This window comes from Gastrolobium bilobum, unplaced genomic scaffold (genome assembly GCF_033153095.1).
Source record: "Gastrolobium bilobum isolate Gb01-03AN ecotype WA unplaced genomic scaffold, APGP_CSIRO_Gbil_v1 utg24242, whole genome shotgun sequence".
Taxonomy (NCBI): Eukaryota; Viridiplantae; Streptophyta; class Magnoliopsida; order Fabales; family Fabaceae; genus Gastrolobium; species Gastrolobium bilobum.
In genome coordinates, this window is record NW_026900138.1 from 111,051 (window position 1) to 129,231 (window position 18,181).

Here is an 18,181-nt window from a genome sequence, read left to right on the forward strand (position 1 = left end):
TTTGAATTTATGAACCCTAAAGTGATTTTGTTTGATTTGTGTAGTTAGAGAGCTCAAATGGAAATTGTGTATTAGATGATTATGTCTTATAATGATGTGTTGGAGCTATAAATGCAATAAAAAATTTTGGTGAAAAATGAGTTTAACTTAGTGGAAATTTGGATGATGCAATGACTTTGTGTTGGAGATTGTTATTAGGATTGTGTAATTGGATGGTTGTATGGTTGTATGATGTTATAATAGGATTGTATGAGGTGTGGAATAGTTGAATCGAATTGAATCACCCTAGGTGATGGCCTAGGTACAATTCGGCCTTAATGGAAAGAATGAGGATTTGATGTTGTTAAAATTATTTTGATGATGTGTTATATGATAAATGGTAACTAGAAGGGTTGTGTGATGGTTGGAAGGTTGGAAAATCAATGGAAAATTTTTGGATAGTGTGGAATTGTGTAATTGAACCTAGAGCAAATTAATTGGCAAAATGATGTTTGAAAGGTGTAGGATGCAAATTGGCACCTAAAATGGTATTTTGGTAACCTAAGAGTGCTTAAGAAAATTAGAAAGAAAATAAAGAAAAATATTTTGTAAATTAACACACTAATGGCCGAACCTCACTAGTGAGGGGAGGAGAATTTGACGTTTTTTGATTTTGATAGATTTGTCGTGTGTTGATGATCCGTACATGGTTATTGTAGGTTTCCGTATGTGGATTTGAACCCCGAACCGTGAGCTCGGTGGGTTTCTCTTGGTCCCGGACCAAGTGGGATTGTGACATTTCTGTTGTGTAACGAGCTCGAAAAATATATTGCATTAGAGCTACGTGGAGAGGATTATACAGGTAACCTCTTGGTACTGGGGCTTGATCCCCTTGTGTGTTCCACCATGCCCGTTGAGGGTGATGGTAGAAAGTGTATGTAAATAATATAGGATAACATGTTCATGCATATTGTATGTGTGTTGGTACATAGGATGTACCGTGTCTCTGGCCAGTAGACGGCTTGCCTTCGGGCGTTACGGACTTCCACTGGATAGGTCTCCGAGAGGGAGTTCCAGTTGACCTGGGGTCGTGGTGTGTGATCCGGATAGGAGCACACTAGGAAGTCTCGGGTGGTTATGGATGGAGGGTGCCTTGGTTTGATGTTCTAGGAACACGCCTTGGTTGAAACCCGTAGGCTTATATGCCGAGCCAATAGGCTGGACGTTGCGTGGTTTTGGAATTGACCATTCCAGCTTCGTCGTATTTTGTATCCCTATGCTCCCCTATTTCACTAAATCTCTTGCTTTATCCCATTTTCGGATGTTATGTTGTGTTATGTTATTTATAAGCATCGAAGTGAACCATTGGGCGGAGTATTCTCCAAAACCTCTGGGTTACTGAGATATATTCGTATCTCACCCCGTCTTGGGGGCTTTATTTCAGGAGGTAGCAGTGGAGTTGGAGCGGCCGGCACGAAGCTCGTAGGATGATTGAGACGTAGGATTATTTATTTTGCATTTTGGTGGCCGTTGGGCCTAGGCTAGACTTAGGGCATGAACATTGCATATGTATCTAGGATTAGGTTATTGTCATATTTGTTCTTGCCATTTTTGCCTAAGTCTAGTTACATATGGGTTATGTCATTTTGAGGTTTAATTATTATGTTGCATTTGGAGATTTTATTACTCATGATGTAATTTGGATAATTGTAATTATTATGTTGGATCTTGTATAATATGAAGCATATGTAATATGATGAAAGGGCAATAGGCCTATTTTAGGATTATGATTATGTGTATGTTTAGAAAATGCATGCAAATGGATCTTGAGGATTGAAATATGTTAAGTGTTAATAAAGTAAGCAATGTGATATTAATTAAGTAAATTGATATAAACTGTGATGGGTTGTAAGAGCCCCAAGGCATTGATGGTCCTTGTGTGTACCACCCAATGATTATTAGGTACAAATTGAGGTCATAGAATACTTTTGCAAACTAGGGGATTATTGGAAAAACAAAAGAAACTCTGGCGAATTTTCTAGAAATTGGCAGAATTTAGGCGAACTTTGGGAGAGCATATCTCCCTCCACAGAGGTCCGATAGGGACTTTCCATACGCCTTTTTGAAGCTTGAGATGTCCTCTACATTGTGGTAAAATTTGGGATTTTCTGGGTTGGGCCTATAGAAGACTGTGAACACAGACTGCCCTGTTTGTCCCTTCACATGGGGCTGATCTGGACCGAGTTTGGGAAATTATTCCCGCTTCGTATCTTGGTCAAAATAGATGTATGATATGTAAAATTGAAGATTGAGGTGTCTAGTTTGTTGTATAAAACTTTGAGAGAAATTGGTTGAGTATATTTTCCAGAATAATTGATTGAGTGAAGGATGTTTGGAGCTGTTTTGGGGTTGGCTGGTAGATTTGCTTGTCCAACTTCAAACAGCGATATCCGGAGCAAACGAGAACTTTAGGACTCGTGTGATAGCTTCCTAGAAAGGTAATTAAGTCTAGAATAACACACTAAAATATGGGAGGCTTGTAGAATGCGGTTTGTCCGCAGAAAATTAAAGACCGAACCATGTTCGGATAGGTAGAAAACGTAAAGTTGAGATTTTAGCTAAGTGGGTTTATGGAAACCCCTTAGTGACTTGAGAGATGTAATATATGTTATAAAAGTAGTTTAAATAATTATTCCGCAAAGATTTTACAGTTACGGTCACGACTTTTATTTATTACGCTTTTTATCGTTTTAAATGCTCGCGTAATAAACGGAAAAAGTTTACTCGCATTTTTATAAATGAACTACTGTGATTGTAACTGCGCTTAATATCATAATTAATGTTAACAATACCGGTGTACAACGGGATGTTACAATAACAATAAGAAATAATGCAATCATCTAGAAAGAGGCAACGTTGAAGATGAGATAAGGATTGATAAGATTCTCTTAATATGTAATGATTGTTTTTGTTAAAAGATAGTTAGATTTGAAAGAAAATTTATTTAGTTTGATTAGAATCTAAATACATGTAATGATAGGCCAAGTCAAAAAGGAGTCAATATGATTGCCTATATATATATATATATATATATATATATATATATATATATATATATGAAAGTGGGGTTGTTGAATGAAGAAGGATAAAAATAGAGTATCCGAGGGGAAAAAGAGGCAGTAAGGGAGACACAGTAGCGGGAAAAAAAAAAGAGGCCAAGAGAAGGGGAAAAAAAGGAAAAAAAGGTAATATTGAGAGATAAAAACTTTCTCTCTTTTTCTCTTCTTTTCGCTATTCTTTTGAAAATTTTAAATGGTATTGTTATTCTGCCAAATTTTTTTCTTAATTTTCTTTTCTACTTGATTTTATACATATCATTAGCTTTATTATTTATTAGTCCTAAGATCTTTTTTTTATAGTTGATTACTGGTTGATAAGTTATTTGGTACCAAATAAATATTAAAAGAATGTGTAATTTTAACTGTAAGATACTGCTGTGAACTGACCCATAAAGTTTTGGGATCAGATAGTTAAAGGGTAAGGGACGTCTTATCATGGTTTGAGCTCCGTCATACAGAACTTTTCACATGCAGGAGACCCACAAAAATTTGGGTATTTAAATAGCTTCAGTTAAATATTATACAATGTAGTGTGTATTATTATTCTATTGTTGTCACTTTTCTATTAATTGAGAGAGTGATATTTTCTGTTACTACAACTGGAAATGGTTATAGTTAAAAAAAAAAGAACCTCAATATTACTGAGAAATTTTCTCATGTTTTATTTGTGTTGCTAACCTTTCTAGAAAATCATAATTTCTAGCCTAAGCTTGTCAAGTGAAGGATGGAGTATCAATGTTTACTCTTATGAGGATCGCATGGAGTTTTATATTGTAGTAGGAAATCAAGGAGCTGCTGCAATATTCTATACTGAAAGTGTGGAGACCTACACCTATAGACTAGATTAGGATAAGACTTTTGTATTGTATAATTATGTGATGCCAGTATGTAGAATATAAACTGAAGTGATATAATATTTAGTAGACTGTAGGACCAATGTAAAATAATTTTCGTATGTACCTGACTCAATGATATGTATAAAGTGACGTTGGTAGATGTTTATATAGTTCTTTTTCATTGTTCTTATCATCAATAGTAAAATAAAAAGAAATCATGTAATATTCCTTATAAAAGTTAATATTAAGGGATGTTACATTTTATGGTATCAGAGCGCGGTTCAGGTAAATAAAGGACATAAACTATTATAGTTGTTGGGTATTTTGTCAAAGATCATGCATACTTTGAATTATTTTAATGAGCCTGATCAACTCACTGTCATAAAACAATAGATGTAGGTCTATGGCAGATATAAGGCAAATATCTTCTTCAACTTCTAAACCAGAAGTTAACCCAGTAACAGACGTGTTTACCCGAGTGACAGAAGCTCTTAGAGAACAAACTATAACTAATCAGCAAATTATTCAGGAGCTGAGGGAGGATCGTGCAACCAGAAATCACACCCATAATTCTGAAAGTGAAAGTGGACCTAGAAATGAAAATACTCAGGGAGGACTTAATTCTGATTATAAAGGACTCACTGAATTTCATAAGCATAAACCTTCCACTTTTCGTGGAGATTATAATCCTGAGGCAGCCATGGAATGGGTGAAAGAACTTGAGAGAATATTCCTGGTAATGGATTGTCCTAATACTCATCGTGTAAACTTTGCCACATACTTATTGATTGGAGAAGCAGAGCATTGGTGGACAAATACCAAAAGATATTTCCAAAGCCAAGGAACATAAATTACTTGGACAATCTTTAAAGATGTTTTTTTGGAAGAATACTTTCCTCAAAGTATAAGAAACAGAAAAGACATAGAGTTCCTTGAACTAAAACAAGGAAACATGACTGTTGGAGAATATGTGGCAAAATTTGAGGAATTATCCAGATATTCTAATTATATACAGAATCAACCTAATTGGGAATGGCTGACAACTAAATTTGAATATGGACTAAAACCTGAATTAAAAAGTATGATAATAGGACACTAAATCGAAAATTTTTCATCATTAATAAACAGGTGCAGAGACATTGAAGCAAGTATGAAGGAGGCTGAGGATGTATAACACCTCGCATTTCTAAATTATACATTAATATATTAAACATGGATTAAAGGGAAGGATTAGTGAAAATCTTGAAATCAGGTCAAAATACAAAGGAATGGTAAAATGGTAATTAGCCAAACACGCAACCCTAGGAAGGTAAAAATTGACTAGGAGGTCTCAAATGATAAAAATAATCCTGGAAATGGATTCAGAACGAAAAATTGAGTGGTTAGGCAAGTTTCAAAAAATTCAGTGAATAGTGTTTTTACCAGGTAAAAATATTGCGGTACAGTTGCACCGTAAAGCATGCCGATTGAGTTTTGAGCTCTAGGTTTTGAATACAAGTTATAAATGGTGTATAGGACTAGGAAATATGATTTCTGATAAAAATTGACGGAAATTAGTAAGTTTGGGCAAGCGTGCCTACGGCGCGCGTAACAGCTTAAAACTGCAGTTTCTCTGAACGACCGGAAAACTCAGGATTCATCTGATCAAGGGTAATTAAAGGACAATGGTTAATGTTAAAAATTAGAGTTTCTAAATAGGTTATGAAATTAATGAACGTTTAGTGGTTTAAGCGAAAGATTTGAATTAATTTGAATTGCGCGAGGTGGCGAGTGGGACCCACCTCACTTAAGTGAGTCAATGCACACATGTGCAAAATCAAAAAACATCATCTTCCTCCCTCCACATTCAGCCAAACCCGCAGCCATGGAAGGAAATGGAGCAAAAACTTGGGTTGCTTGTTTCTTAGTCATTTCTCCATCAAAATCAACAAAGTTTGTCATCAAACTTCAAGTAAACGGCCATCCGGACTCAACCGTACCATCCACAAGCCTTGAAACTCACTACATTGGGAGGAAAATGCCATTTTCATCCACGAAAAAGTGAAGAGATTTGTGTTCTTGGAGTGGTTTAAATCCTCCAATGCTTTAGTATGTTATGGAGGAGTCTTAAGCCAAGCTTGTGAGTAAGTTTTGATGCTTTTGAATGATTGATTCATGAATTCTAAATTTCAAAACCTAGAGCATGTGTTGTGTGATTGATGTAGTTAGAGAGCTCAAATTAAAATTGTGTATTAGACAATTGTGGCTTAGAATGATGTTTTAGAGTGATTGATGTCATAAAAATTATTGAGAAAATTGGATGATAACTTAGGAAATTTTGTGTTGAAATGTCATGACTTTATGAAATGACTATGTGGGATGATTGTGTAATTGAGTTGTGGAATGTTTGTATGATTTAAATATAGGATTGTAAGGTGTATGGAAGTATTAAATTGGATTGAATACCTTTTGGTTTGTGATCTTGATGGTTTCGGCCAAATGAGGGCATTTGGGGTTGGATGATGCAAAATTATGTAATTGATGTGTTGTGATGTTTAAATGGTATTTGAATTAGTTGTGTGATGAGTGATGCATGGAAAATTAAAGGAAAAATACTTGGAGTGTGTGTGATGTGCATTTGAGCCTAGAACGTAATAATTGGAAAAATAGTGTTGTGATGGTGTAGGATGGAAAATAAGACTTGAAAGGGTGTTGTGGTAGCCTTAGGATGCTAAAGAAAAATTAAAATAAAATTTAGAAAAATGTTTTGTAAAAATGGCCTATGTTGACCGAACCTAGCTAGTGAGGGGGAATTTTGGTGCTTTATAATCTTGTTGATTGCACCTTGTATTGATAATACTTGTGTGATCATTGAAGGTTGCCTCCTACGGAATTGAACTCGGAACCGTGAGCTTGGGGGTTGCCTTTGGTCCCAGACCAAAGGGATTGTGGTAAATGGTCTTGAACCTATGCATGTATAATTGATGAACTTGCATATATTTTGGTTGGTTGATATTGAAATGGAAATAGCCTATGTGTAGGCATTTCTTGTGAACCAAGCTCGGTGATACTGTGAATTGGAGCGATCAAGTGAAGGAGATTATTCAGGTAACCTCTTGGTATTGGGGCTTGATCCCCTTGTGTGTTCCACCATGCCCGTTAAGGGTAATGGTAGGAAGTGTATGTAAATAATATAGGATAACATGATCATGCATATTGTATGTGTGTTGGTACATAGGATGTACCGTGTCTCTGGCCAGTAGATTGTTTACCTTCGGGCGTTACGAACTTCCACTGGATAGGTCTCCGTGAGGGAGTTCCAGTTGACCTGGGGTCGTGGTGTGTGATCCGGATAGGAGCACACTAGGAAGTCTCGGGTGGATATGGATGGAGGGTGCCTTGGTTTGATGTTCTGGGAACACTCTTTGGTTTGAAACCCGTAGGCTTATATGCCGAGCCAATAGGCTGGACGTTGCGTGGTTTTTGCATTGACCAATCCATCTTCATCGTATTTTGTATCCCTATGCTCCCCTACTTCACTAAATCCCTTGTTTTATCCCATTTTCAGATGTTATGTTGTATTATTTATATACATCAAAGTGAACCATTGAGTAGAGTATTCTCCAGAACCTTGGGGTTACTGAGATATATTCGTATATCTCACCCCGCTTTGGGGGCTTTATTTCAGGAGGTAGCAGTGGAGTTGGAGCGGCGGGCAAGAAGCCCGTAGGATGATTTGGACATAGGATTGCATATTTTGTATTTTGTTGACCATTGGGCCTAGGCTAGACTTAGCTCATGAACAATGCATGTGATTAGGATTATGAGTATCATTTTGTTCATGATGTATTTTGCCTAAGTTTAGTCTTGATTATCATATTTAATTTGGAGTATGTACTTTATATATATTTGAAGGAAGATTGTAATTGTAATATGTCATTTGGAAGATTTGTAAATTGTACATGAAGACTTGAAGTAATATGGAAGTATATAATATGATGAAAGGGCAATTGGCCTATTCTAGGATTGAGTTATGTTTTATGATGTAAATAATGCATGCAAATGGATTATGGTGATTGAAATATGTTAAGTTTGAAAATATAAGTAAAGTGATGGAAATCGAGTAACTTAATATAAACTGTGATGGGTTGTAAGAGTCTCAAGGCATTGCTGGTCCTTGTGTGTGCCACCCAATGATTATTAGGTACAATTTGAGGATGTGAGAACACTTTTGCAAATTGGGGATTTATTGGAAAAACAAAGGAAACTCTGGCGAATTTTCTAGAAATTGACAGAATTTAGGTGAACTTTGGAAGAGCATATCTCCCTCCACAGAGGTCCAATAGGGACGTGTCATACGCTGTTTTGAAGCTTTAGGTGTCCTCTATCTCGTATCAAATTTTGAGGAAATTATGGGTTGGGAGTAGTCCTGTAGAAGGCAGAGAGAACGGACTGCCCATGTTGCCACTGCACATGTGGCAGTTCTGGACCGAGTTTGGGAAAATTATTACCGCTTCGTTTCATTGTAAAATTAGGTGTATGATATGTCAAATTGAAGCTTGAGGTGTCTAGTGTGTTGTATAAAAATTTGAGAGCAATTGTTTGAGATCATTTTCCAGAATAATTGATTGAGTGAAGGATGTTTGGAGCTATTTTGGGGTTGGCTGGCAGATTTGCTTGTCCAAATTCAAACGGCGATATCCGGAGCAAACGAGAACTTTATGACTTGTGTGATAGCTTCCTAAAAAGGTAATTAAGTCTAGAATAACATACTAAAAGATGGGAGACTTGTCGTATGCAGTTTGTCCGCAGAAAATTAAAGACCGAACCATGTTCGGATAGGTAGAAAACGTAAAAGTGAGATTTTAGCTAAGTGAGTTTATGGGAACCCCTTAGTGACTTGAGAGATGTAAAAATATGTTATAAAATTATTTAAAATAATTATTCCGCAAAGATTTTACAGTTACGGTCACAGCTTTTATTATTACGCTTTTTATTATTTTAAATGCTCGCGTAATAAACGGAAAAAGTTTACTCGCATTTTTATAAATGAACTGCTATGATTGTAACTGCGCTTAATATCACAATTAATGTTAACAATACCGGTGTACAACGAGCTGTTACATTTTATGGTATCAGAGCTGTTTTGCTAGGGAACTCTAATTTTGTATGAGTGTGTTAAGTGCTGTATAGTTGTATGTAAACTCTTATCGATTATTGCATATGTGATTCCTTAGTGTGGGTCTGATCAACCCATTCCTTTGTGTTACATGTGTGGTCATCATAAGAAGCCTGCGTGGAAAAATGCGGGTCGAATGAATTCCCAGATTCAGGTATGTCCAAAATGCAAGAAAAATCATGCTAGAGAATGCTTGGCAAGAAGAGGAGTGTGCTTTAAATGTGGAAAGCCTGGACATATGTTGAGGAATTATCCACAAAATCAAGGTCAGAATTCATCAAACCAACCTACAACAAGAGCAAGAGTTTTCACCCTAAGTGGTCAGGAAGCAGCTCAAGCTTCAAACTTGGTTCAAGGTACGGGCTTAATACAAGATTCTCTTATAACTGTACTCTTTGATTCTGGGGCTTCTCATTCTTTCATATCCCTATCTTCTGCTCAAAAGTTAAAATTACCAATTTCTATTTTATCTTCTTATCTTGAAATCTTTCTTCCTACTGGAGAAAAGATACCCACATCTCGAGTCTGTAGAAATTGTCCTTTTCAACTCGAAGGGAAACAGTTTGGGGTAGATTTAGTTTGTTTGCCTATGATTGATATAGATGTAATTCTTGGTATGAATTGGTTGTCTGTTAATTGTGTGGTCATTGATTGTCATAATAAAAATATAACTTTCACAAAAGATTCAGAACTTCCTAATGAATCTTTATTCTTATCAACTTCTCAACTTATATATATCGCTTTAATAGCTCTTCAGTTGCTGCAGACCAGAAAATTGGCAGCAACACTTACTTCCACCAGGATCAGGTTCCATATCCTGTTTTTTTTTTTTTTTTTTGTTAATTTCAGGATCCGGCTCCATATCCTACTATAATATATTTGCTGCAAGTTTTTCCATCAGCAGTGACAGCAGAAATGAGGAACCCTATATATATATATATATATATATATATATATATATATATATATATATATATATATATATATATATAATGTTTTATAAAATAGTATATAAACTTAGGGTTTGCATTTGTCATTTAACATGACACAACAAACTTTCCTATACACACAACATTTTGTAGGGCCCACACTTCTTGAAGAAAAAGAAAAAAAAAACTACGGCACGCAAAACGAATCTCTATAACATTACACAATCACTTTTCCTACAACATAACTCTTATAAAACCCTTAAACTTGACCACGACATCGTTTTAAAAGCTCACAGTTTAAACGACGTGTTTTCCACTGAGACGACTTCATAAGGGGTTTAGTGGCTAAGGCTAGTAAAAAGCCAAAACGGCAGGACGTTCAGGTGATGGGTGTTTCTATAAATTTGGAAGTATGAAAAGCCAAGTAAGTGAAATTTTCAAAACCCTAGCAACGGCGTCGCCTCGCAGAGACGAAGCATAGTATCCATTAATGTTTGTTTTTCTTTCGCTCTTTCTTTCACTGTATATATGTTTTGTTCATTTTCGTTGTTGAATTGAAATTATAAACGAGGGAGACGGTGCTATGATGATGAGAAGAAATAATCTCGTTAATCTGATGTTTAACCTTCATGAGGATAACATTCTCATCCATTCATTATTCTTTCTGAGCACCCTCTTTCTCTCTTTCCAACGTTTTTAAGATTATTTGTCAATTTTCATCACTAAATTCTTGACCTTTGTTTGCGAGTGAATTAAGAAACCAGAAAAGGTAAAAAAAAAAAAAATTAAATTTGTGATGAAAACATTTCAACTCATTTTTAGATTTCTTTTTTGAGAGAAGTTATATTAATTAAATAACGATTACAAAATCACACGAGTGAGAGTCAATTGATTTGATATTGATGCTGTAAAAAAAAAAAATTAAGTGTAAACTAATTTTTTTTTCTTCTAAACCTTCTTCTTCGAAAAAACAGTGCTCTGTTATCAAAAAAAAAAAAAAAAAAAACAGTGCTCGGTTGTTGAATTGTTTTTTAGTTTTATTCATTTTTATTTTTTTATTTCTGAGCATCAAGATTTGTTTGTTTTCTTTTTGTTCTATTTACGCTTCAAACTTTTTTTTGTCTTTTGTCAAAATAAGCTTCGAAATTTCTATTTGTGATTTTAATTTTATCATTGTCAATCTTTTTACTAAGATCAATATATCAAATTGATAATGATTGAATTTAATGTTTTAAAACTTACTTTTTAGTTTTACAATAAAAAGCCAATTTTTTAGTCTATCAAAAACAAAAAAAGCCTACTTTTTAAGCATTTAACTAAGGAAAATAGTTGTCTTATGTCACGTAAGACAACTATCTTATATTACACACTCTTAAAATTCTGTGCTCAATTTTTTTTTTTTTTTTCTGTGCTCATTTTTTTTTTTTTTTTTAATTATAAGCTCCACAACTTTGTTTCACTCACGTAAAATACCTATATCTTGCAACATAAAATTAATAACTCCCTTTAACTAAACTAGAGTTTTGCTTCTATTCATTATTTTCTTCAATATAGCATTTTCTTTTTATATATATATGTGAAGTAGTATTGATCAATATCTTGGGGTTTTCAGAGGAGGGTTTATCTGAACCTGTACAAATATTTTGATCTAACTATTAAGTGTCCGAGTCAACCTGTTCATGACTCTACCTAACGCGGGGATCGGGTTTATCTAGCATTTTAAACAAAGGAAAAAATGTTTACGCAATTAATACAGATAGGTTATCTGCTTTTATTTTCAAAACGATATCGTTTTGGTATTAAAATCTTAAAAAATTATAAATATAAAGACTATTATAACCTTGAAATAAATTAAAATTACTAAAATACCATGATTTCTGTCCCAAAATGACGTCGTATTGACTTACTGCAGTCTGCAGATAAGTTATCTGCAGTAACTGCAGAAAAAGCGAGCCCTTAAACAAAATATATAAATTTAGATAATATAAATAATTAAATTATAAAATTTTAATAGTAGAAAATTCAAATTGAAGAATGCCTTGTAATTCATTTCTACACAATCAAACATTTTCAACCATTAACGGACAATTGATAATAGATCAATCTCATTATTAAAGGATACCAAACTAAGGACATATAGAGGATTGCATAAGATTGAGTTTATCCCTTGATAGGTGAGTGAGTGTATTCTTTGATAGGTTAAGTACATGAAAGATGCTCTTAGCTGCAGTCATACTCACCAAAGCTCTTGGAAAAATCACCATATATATATATATATTGTGTTTTATAATTCTCATTTAACATGAGAATTCAAATTTTCCTACACACCCTTCAATTTCCGTGCTGACATGGGTCCTATATATAATTTTTTCTAACACATGGGTCTCACATGCTTTTTATCTCTACAACATGAGAATTGAATTCTCATTTAACATGAGAAAATCAAACCCCATATATATATAACCAAGGAGAGAGGAATACGCAAAGAAAGCAAGTAATAACTTATAAAAGTAATAGATACAATATATCTCTTCAATGGATGAAGACAACTCATAAAAGTAATAGATATAATTAATCTCTTCAATTGAAAAAGAGAAATATATATAGATGAAAAATATTCTCTAAAGATGAAAAAGAAAAGAGCCATAACCGTTTGTGTCCTCGTGCTATGGTGAGGTAGTGCACCACTAACTTGTAGAGTGATGAGCTATATTGGGGAGTGAAAGCTCATATGTAATGAAGTTCATGGTTCTCATTATAAGGAGGCAAAAAGTGACCCCTTGATTAGATCTCTAGAGTTCAGCTCATAGTCTTGGACTATAAGACCAATCCATAAGGAATACCGAATAATTATCCCATAAATTCACATCTTATTACCTAGTGAAGTTCATGTACATCAAGTGCCTATCATAATAATAGTGAAGAACAGCAAAAGCTTGAAGATAAAGAGAGTAATATCGATTCTTTTTTAAATAAAAAGAAGAGTAATATTGAGAACAAAGTTACAGAATGTCTTGAGCCATGATAAAAGACAACATGCTCTGATATGATAAAGGGTTTTGCCCACTAGAATACGTATGCAGCAGTAAATTTTCACTGATACCAAGCAATCCGTAATCATGAACAATGGCAGCGACATGAGGTGAATAGAAAGTAAAGCATGAACATGCCTCTATAGCTTTTCACTCAGTTGGGGGTTCCTTTCCCCTCATAACCTTCCACGGACCCCAATAAAACTTTGGTCTCATGAGAGGCACAGCTTTCCCAGGGTGCTCTTCCCAGTACTTTTCCTGTGATATTGCAATATTAGTTTTCTCAAAGATAGATTCTTCTCATATATTGAAAGTTAATAGTATATATTGCCATGATACTCTAACATGCAGCAGAAAATACGAAAAATCTCACCCACTCAAGTAAAAATGATTTTCATCCAAAGACAACAATAATTACTGCATTATGCAAATTGGCAACCAGTAATCAAGTGATTCAAGGAGGCATGTCATCTTGTTAATTGGCACGTATGTTGCAAGCCCCTATGAAGGAAGGTGGTTTAGGCCTAGGAACTGGGTTTCCAAGAATATATTCCTTTAGTGGTTAGATGGCTATGGCATTTTCCTTTGAAACTTAACTCTCTTTGGCACAAAGTGATAAAGAACAAATATGGAATTCATCAGAATGAGTAGGAAACCAAGCTTGGGGTCAATGCTACTCATGCACGAGTCTCAAAGGGTCTAACTCCACCAAATCAATAGATAATTAATAAAACAGAGCTTAGTCATCAAATTAGTGTGCAAGTAGAAGTTGTCATTCTATGTTCATTGTTCAGGGCTTCAGGCATTATTTACAGAAACATGTTTCAGTCGTGGTGGTTATACACAATGTTAAAGAGTGAGCCCAGCAACCCACACTACCAAAAGCAAGTTTTCCAGAGAATAAAATGTAATTAGTTGCATTAATTTAATCAGAACAAACTCACTCCTGATAGTTATTAATGTAATCAAACAGAATATTAGACCCAAAAGCTAAAACCAAACGATAAACTTGTTTTCCCTATGTAGGTGGTTTTAGCCTTTTAGATTCTCTATACTAGTAGATAATCAGCAAACATTACACAAGAGAACAGCAAATCACAAGGTAAACAGTGATTTTTATAAGGGATTAGTGTTTATCCTTTTAAAGAATATAAAATTATGTCATTTTTTTTTTTTTTTGATATCAGAAATTATGTCATTTTAGTCAAAACAATTGTGTTTTATGGTGACAAACAAAAATCATGATAGGAGAAAGTGAGAGTTTTTTTTTAATTTAAATATTAAATAAAAAACACTTGTTTTTACTAAAATGACTGCCCTTTAAAAGGCCAAACATTTTTTTCTTTTAATAATTAGCTAACAATAATTAACAATTAGAGGCAAGAACAAAAATATTTTACTCATCCAAGTCTACTGTCATATAGGACGCATTTGATTTACTAAAAATTAAGAAACCGAACAGAGCACAAAAAAAAAGTGTACTTTGATTGTTAAAAAAGAATAAGTACGGGACAAAAATAACTCAAGGGACAGAACAAATCTTTAAATTTTTGTTACCCACTAAATCAAGTTACAAAATTTTGTCCGCAGTACAAAAAGAGGGGAAAATAAATAAATAATCTCTACCCCTTCATTATCCCAGCTCTATTAATAATACACCTCACAGGGTATTATAATAAATTTTGCATTCTATCCATGGATATCACAAAAAATTCAGTCCTTTGCATTGGTCATCAAATAGCTAACAAAACACAAAATCGTTCTATGACTTAACCACTACTGCGGTATTATTCTTATTGTCCTGTCTTTCAATATGTATCAAACTCATCATAAGGTACAAGCATGGAAGAACACAGACAGAAGCTGAATTATTCACTTCATACCCCCTAAGCAAAATCTAAACACAGAACCTACCGTCATAGAATAGAATTTCATACAAACTTTTAAATGAGGCCATCTGTAACAGTTAAACCAGAACTCAAGGAAATAGGAAATTCCAATGACAACCCTGTTTTAAGATTTGAGCAAGGTTTACAGTAGTTATGAGTGTTTACAATTCAAAATGACAAGCGAAAATGTAAATGGTATTTCAAGTAACAAAGAAAGACAGTAAGATGACTACAACCCGGAGCTTTTAGGAGAGGCTCTGGTTCCCTCCCAATTTTCCAAGTCCCAATTTACTAAGATTCCAGAATGATCCTTCCATTTCCTCACTCTCCACTAATAACAGCCCCTCCCTTGTACCCTGCATGACCTCCTCAATCAAATTGCCTTCCTTTTCCCTTGCTGACTCAGCACAATTATTTATGATCTGAGATTCTCTACTTTTATTCCCCTTCCTCCTTAGGTACACCTGCCCAAACTTATTACGTGGCAAGTTAGTGACAATACTCCCCCCCAATTTAACCACCTTGTCCTCAAGGAGGAAGTCAGGAAACTGATTATTGAGACTGCCAAACTCCTCCCATGTGTTTTCAAAAGATGGCAGAGATTTCCACTTGACCAGCACCTCAATTTACCCTATCGAATTCTGTCTGCACTGTAAGATTTCTTCCGGCTCGGTTTGTAGTTCCCACTCCTCTGATAAGGCTGCAGTTAGGGGTTGGGCTTGTGAAATAGGAGATACAGCTTGTTTCAGCAAGGAAAAATGAAAAACAGGGTGCACACAACACTCTGAAGGTAATTCCAATTTATAAGCAGCCTCGTCAATCCTTGCTAAAATTTTATGAGGCCCATAGTACATTGGGCTGAGTTTTTCAATGATTTTGCGCGCCAAAGACTTAAGTCTATAAGGCTGGATTTTTAGGTAAACCATATCACCTCCTTGAACTCTACCTCCCTCTTATGCAGATCAGCTTGTACTTTCATCCTATTTTGGGCCTAGGTCAGATTTTTTGCAACTCACCCAAAATGGCATCTCTCTCTTGTAGCCACCTTGTCACCTCATCTGCTGCTGAGGAGTGTTGTCCTACCTTCAATAAATCTTGTGAGCCATACAGTGCTTTGAATAGTGTCATACCGGTGAACTCCTTAAAGGTCGTATTGTACCAATATTCCGTCCAATGTAGCCCATTTTGGCCACTATTTGGGTCTCCGACTACAAAAGCATCACAAATATGTCTCCAAACACTGGTTTACCTGCTCCGTTTGGCCATTTGTCTGCAGTCGATACGCAGTAGTATAATGTAACTGAGTTCCTGCACATTTCAGCAACTCAGACAAGAATCCACTTAAAAATTGTCTCTGTCCGATACTATAGTATTTGGGAACCCATGCAGCCTCCCTATCTCTTTAACAAAGAATCCAGCCATGTCCTTAGCTGAATAAGGATGACAAATGGCCACAAGATAGGCGTATTTAGTCAACCTATCTACCACCACAAAGATGGTGTCAACTACAAATATTGACACATCAACCCAAATCTTGGTTGGAATTGGCAAGGGAATTAAAAGACCTGCTGGTGACAAATTCTGCATTCTGTGCTGTTGGCAAATATGGCAAGCAGCCACATATCTCTAATTTGCCTGCACATTCCTTCCCAGTACCATAGCCCAGCTATCCTTTTATACGTGGTCTGAATTTTGGAATGTCCCTCAATGTGAGAGTCATGATATTCCTTCAGTATCAAAGGAATAAATCTGGATTCCTTTGGTAGCACCACCCTTCCTTGATACAGCAAATGTCCTCCAACCAGATTAAATCCTTCATGGGACCTTGGATCCAACATCAACTCCTGGACCACATCTTTCAACTTAGGATCTGTCTGGAGTTCCTTCTCCAGGCCAGCCATACTGCCCCACTCTGTTTGGGTAACAAAAGTCATTTGCATAATACGTGAGAGAGCATCCGCTACTTTATTTTCCTTCCCAGGCTGATATACAATCTCAAAATCAAATCCCAACAACTTCAAAGTCCACTTTTGCTGTTCCTCAGTCAACACTGATTGTTCTGATAAAAATTTCAAGCTCTTTTGATCAATTTTCACCTTAAAATGCCTGCCCATCAGATATTGCCGCCATTTTTGTATAACAAACACTATCGCCATAAGCTCCTTCTCATAGACATATTTACCTAATGCTCTATGAGAGAACCCTTGACTAATAAATGCCACTGGCCTATCTCCCCTTGCATAAGGACCGCCACTATTCCCATTCCGGATGCATTGGTACAAACTGTTAACTCCTTGGAGAAGTTCGATAAGGCCAAAACTGGAACTTCACTCATCAATCTTTTCAATTGATCAAAGGCTAGTTGTGCTTCCTCACTCCATTTGAAATTATCCTTCTTCAACAACTAGGTAAAGGGTTTGGCAACCTTACCGTAATCCTTCACAAACTTTCAGTAATATCCCGTGAGGCCCAAGAATCCCCTAAGCTCCTTAATTCGTCTTGGGGAGGCCAGTCTAACATAGCCTAGACTTTTGAGGGATCAGCCATCAGCCTGTTCCCGAAAATAATGTGGCCCAAATATTCTATTTAAGTTTGGCCAAATTCACATTTCTTCCTATTTAGCACCAGTTGATTTTGCCTTATCACCCCCAAGACCTTCCTTAGCTGCTCCACATGCTCTGGTTTATCTTTGCTGTAAATTAGTACATCATCCATAAAAACCAGTACAAATTACCTCAAGAATGGGTGCAACACATCATTCATCAGCGCCTGGAAGGTAGCCGGAGCTCTGGTGAGGCCAAATGGAAACACCAAGTACTCATAATGGCCTTCATGGGTATTGAAGGCCGTTTTGGGCACATCTTCCTCCTTTATCTGAATCTAGTGATACCTAAATTTTAAGTCTAACTTGGAAAAAATTACAGACCATCCCAATTCAGCTAACAGTTCAGGTAAGGCTAATTTATTAGGAACTGTGCACTTATTTAAGGCTCTGTAATCTACACACTCTCCAGCTCCTATCTTTCTTTCTTTTTTAAAAGAATTACTGGACTTGCATAAGGACTGATGCTATGTCTAAACATGCCCTGAGCCCCTGACTCCACAAATTACCTACTAATTTCTCTATTTTAGACTTTTGATAGAAGGGATACCTGTATGGACGAGTATTCGTAACCACACTACCTGGCTTGATAGAAGAATTTTCCTTAACTCAGAAGAAATATATTCTAGACCTGTTA

At 35.6% G+C, this 18,181-nt stretch overlaps 1 non-coding gene across 1 annotated transcript; it reads left to right on the top strand.

Annotated features, from left to right (window-relative positions):
* Positions 1 to 10,600: 10,600 nt before the first annotated feature.
* On the top strand, positions 10,601 to 10,691 carry LOC133295482 (small nucleolar RNA U30). The gene has a single exon (XR_009749349.1). It is a non-coding gene; the product is annotated as a small nucleolar RNA U30 (small nucleolar RNA).
* Positions 10,692 to 18,181: the final 7,490 nt, after the last annotated feature.